This window comes from Panthera leo, chromosome A1 (genome assembly GCF_018350215.1).
Source record: "Panthera leo isolate Ple1 chromosome A1, P.leo_Ple1_pat1.1, whole genome shotgun sequence".
Lineage (NCBI taxonomy): Eukaryota > Metazoa > Chordata > Mammalia > Carnivora > Felidae > Panthera > Panthera leo.
The window spans coordinates 22,800,937-22,805,344 of record NC_056679.1 but is presented as its reverse complement, the minus strand read 5'-3'; positions in this window follow the sequence as shown (position 1 = coordinate 22,805,344).

Here is a 4,408-nt window from a genome sequence, read left to right as displayed (position 1 = left end):
GACTGTGTGTTGTTTTTCCCCTATAACAAAACCAAAGAGTAATTTGGTTCTTTATATCTTAAGATAATCTATGTAAAAGAAGAAAGTATCTCTTAAAAACTCAGTTCGCTACATATAGTGGGTAAAAATACAGATTTTTAAAAAATAAAAACAAACTTTTAAACTAACTAAGGTACATTCTTTGTGGGTACTATTGAAGTAACGTCTAAGACTCAACCTTGAGCGATGTTGTGTAGTACATTTTAAACTAATGCTTTTGTAGTTAATGGAGGGCTATTATTAAACCTAAAGCTTCCAAGAAGCATAAAATATACTGCTTTTCTGTGAATGCTTCCCTCCCTCACAAATGGAGCATTTCGAGTTACAGAGGTGATTCTCTTCTATTTCCAAGGTTACTTCCTATCTGAAATAATTCAGAACCCATCACCATTTTAAATATCTAAGAGTAATTTCTCTGTAAATCCCTAAGAAAAAAATTTCAGTTCTGAATCTAGGAAGTCAAAATTTTTAGTTTTACAGAAATCCATAAATGATCTGGTCTAGGAACCAGTTCTAGTCCAAAAAGATACCATTTGATTTTTGGCTCTTAGTTTTATTTCAGTAGTACTGTAGGAACTTTAGGCTGGCTAGTCAGATATGCAGAGATTGAGAATTTATTTTAGAAGAAAATATATTCTGATGAAATGAGAATTGTTTTTTTCCTACCTTCCAGGCTCTAAAATTTCATGTTTTTTAGGGAGCTATGAACATTTAAGAGCACATTATATTTTCATTCAGCAGATAACTTACTGGCATCTTTTAGTGCATCCGTAATGCACTAGCATTAAGTGTGAAAGATACATCTGTGAGGAACAACTGCTGCTTAGAGGAGACTCTCAAGTCTAATGAAAGGAACTGGTGAATAGCTACCTAATTACAGTACAGTTGTGATTGGTACTGTAATGGGGAAGAACAGGCCCAAGAACTTTGGGAGAATTCAGGAGAGACAATGAGATATTGGAGATGTGAAGTGCACTGCAAGGTCATGGAGGACCTTGTATGCCAGCTTGAGGACTTCCTTCAGTAGATCATGAACTGCTATCGAAGGTTTGTATTTTAGTTTCTGCTTTACCACCTATAAGAGTAATGCTGTATTAAGATAGATGAACTGCTTGTAACAGCCACCATCTGAATGGCTTCAGATAGTAGGAGTTTATAAGCTTTTATCCTACTCCATTGTGTCAGGCAGGCTCTAGGCTCCCAGGGACCCAGACTTCTCCATCTTGTAACAGTTCCAGCTTTGATTCCTCAAATTTCCCATGGAAGAACAGGAGTTAGAGTGGTAGATCCTGCAGGGTTATGGCTGGGCCTGACCAGTGGGCGTACACCATTTCTGCCTATTTCCATTTACTGGAGCCCAGCCATATGACCCCAGGCCAATGGTAAATAAGGTGGGGAAATGCAGTTATCCTGTGTGTAAAGAAAGAGAACCAAAATATCTTGCTTAACATACAGCATTTTTACCACCAGCGGACAATTCAAATGAATGAACAGATGAATGAAACAAAAATCACCAGAAAATAATGATCATCCATGGTTCCATCACACAGAAATAAATAATCAGAACAAGATTTTGAGTGTATATGTTTAAAACTTGTGTTATCTTACTACAATAGCAACATGCTCTTGGTGGATTTGGAAAATATATAAAAACACAAGGAAAATAGAAGTTGAATATTCCTCACCAAGAACTTACTGTTTTTTTGGTTATTTTGGTTATGTGTCTTTACTGTTTTACAGTCTTTTCCCTCCATTTATACGTTATAAACACTTTCCCCTATCATTCAAAATTATACATTTTAAAGGCTGAAATTACATTTATTGTAGATGTACCACAGTTTTTTAATGAGTTCTCTTTTATTGAACATTTTGGTAATTTATGACATTTTTGCCATTAAAAACACGGAGATGTGTTTCTTTTAATAAGCTTTTTATACACATATCCATGATTATTTCCATCTGTTCTTGAAATTATTTTTCTTTTTGCATTTGCTCTTCAAAAAATTGTTGAAGTAATAGATGCAAATAGAAATCAAATAGTATCAAAGGGAACTTAAAAAAAAGAAAGGCAGTCTCCTTTCTCCTTCCCTAAACCCACATCAGACTCTTAATTCTGATACTTTCTCCTTCTCATAATACTTAACAGTGTTTCTCATACTTACAATGCTATTTTAAATATCTCTTTATGTTTTCCTCCCCAATCTATACTTTTTATTTCCTATTCTTGCCTTACTGCATTAATAAGGATTTCCAGGATGACATTGAGAAGAAGTGATGAGAGGCAACATCTTTGCTCTGTACCTGATAGTGGGAAGGCTTCTAGTTTGTCACCATTGAGTGTGATGTTAGCTGTAGGGTTTTTTGTAGACAGTCTTTATTAAGTTGAGGAAGTTCTTCTCTACTTCTGGTTTACTGAGAGTTTTTATCATGAATGGGTATTGGAGTTTGTCAGATGATTTTTCTCCATTTATTGATATGACCAATTATTGATAATATGGTTTTTCTTTTTTAGTCTGCTGAAGTGGTGGATTCCATGAATTGAGTTTTGAATGCTAAACCAGCCTTGTACCTGGGATAATTCTCACTTGATCGTGGTGTATAATTCTTTTTATGCTTCTTTCAATTTGATTTGCTAATATTTTGTTGCATCTGTGTTCAAGGGAGATTTGATCTGTAGTTTCCTTGTAATGTCTTTGTCTGGTTTGGGTATTTGGTAATGCTGGCCTCATAGAATGAGTTAGAAATTGTTCCTTCTGCTTCTGTCCTTTGTAAGAGATTGTAGAGAATTGGTATACCAGTTTCTTGCTTAAATGTTTGTTGGTAGAATTCACCAGTGAAGCCATCTGGGCATGGTGCTTTGTGTTTCAGAAGGCTAATTATTGATTCCTTTTCCTTAATAGATACAGGTCATTCAGATCATCTTATTCTTTTGAGTTTTGGTAGATTGTGTCTTTCAAGGAATTGGTCCATTTCTTCTAGGTTATCAAATTTGTGGGCACAGACTTGTTCATAGTTTTCCTTTATTATCCTTTTAATTTCCATGGGATCTATAATGATGTCTCATTTCTGATATTAGTAATTTGTGTCCTGTTTTTTTTCTTAGCCTGTTTAGGCACTTAACTGATTTTTATTTATTTTTTTCATAGAAGCAGGTTTTGGTGTTGCTGACTTTTCTTTGTTGATTTCCTGTTTTAAATTTCATTGATTTAATGTTTTAAATTTCCTGTTTTAAATTTCATTTAAATTTCCTGTTTAAATTTCCTGTTTAAATTTCATTTAAATTTCCTGTTTTAAATTTCATTGATTTAAATTTCATTGATTCTCTGATTCTTACACTTTCTTTTCTTCTGCTTACTTTAGATTTAATTTGCTCTTCTTTTTCTAGTTTCCTGAGACTTAGATTATTGCTTTTAGATCTTTCTTCTTTTCTAATATATGCATTGTCTATAATTTGCCTCCAAACACTGCTTTTGTTGCATCACACAAATTTTGACAAGTTGTATTAACATTTAGTTGAAACTACACAGTGGACATTGTGGTTTGAGAGCAGACATTGATTTCTATTCTTTTAAATGCGTGTTTTTCTTAATTCTTTTAAGTTTGCTAAGATGTGGGGTTTTTTTTTAATGTTTATTTTTGAGTAGACAGAGTGCGAGTGGGGGAGGGGCAGAGAGAGAGGGAGACACTGAATCCGAAGCAGCCTCCAGGCTCCAAGCTGTCGGCACAGAGCCCAATGTGGGGCTCAAACCCACAAACTGTAAGATCATGACCTGAGCTGAAGTCAGATGCTCAACCAACTGAGCCACCCAGGCGCCCCTAAGATGTATTTTATTGATCAGAATGTGGTCTATATTGGTGAATGTTCCATGAGAGCTTGAGAAAAATGTGTCCTATTATTGTTGAACTAGTTTATAGATTGATGGTGTTGAATTTAACTATGTCTTGGCAGTTCCATTGTGTAATGGTGAGCACTCTGGACTCCGAATTTAACTATGTCTTTACTGATTTTCTGCCTGCTAGCCTTGCTTTTTGTTGTTGTTTTAGGTTGGTTGTTTTTGAGAGAGGGGTGTTGAATGGCCTCCAGCTATGATAGTGAAGTAATCTATTTCTCCTTGTAGTTCTGTCGGTTTTTGCCTTGTGTAACTTGATGTTCTCTTGTTAGGTACATACACATTAACAATTACTATGTCTTAGAAAATTGACCCCTGTATCATTATGTAATGCTCTCCTTTGTCAATGATAACTTTCCTTACTTTGTATTAAGCTCTGTCTGAAATTAATAGAGCTATTTGTACTTTGTTTTGAGTAATGGTATCATGGCATATTTTTCTCTATCCATTTACTTTTAATCTGTCTGTGTCTTTATATC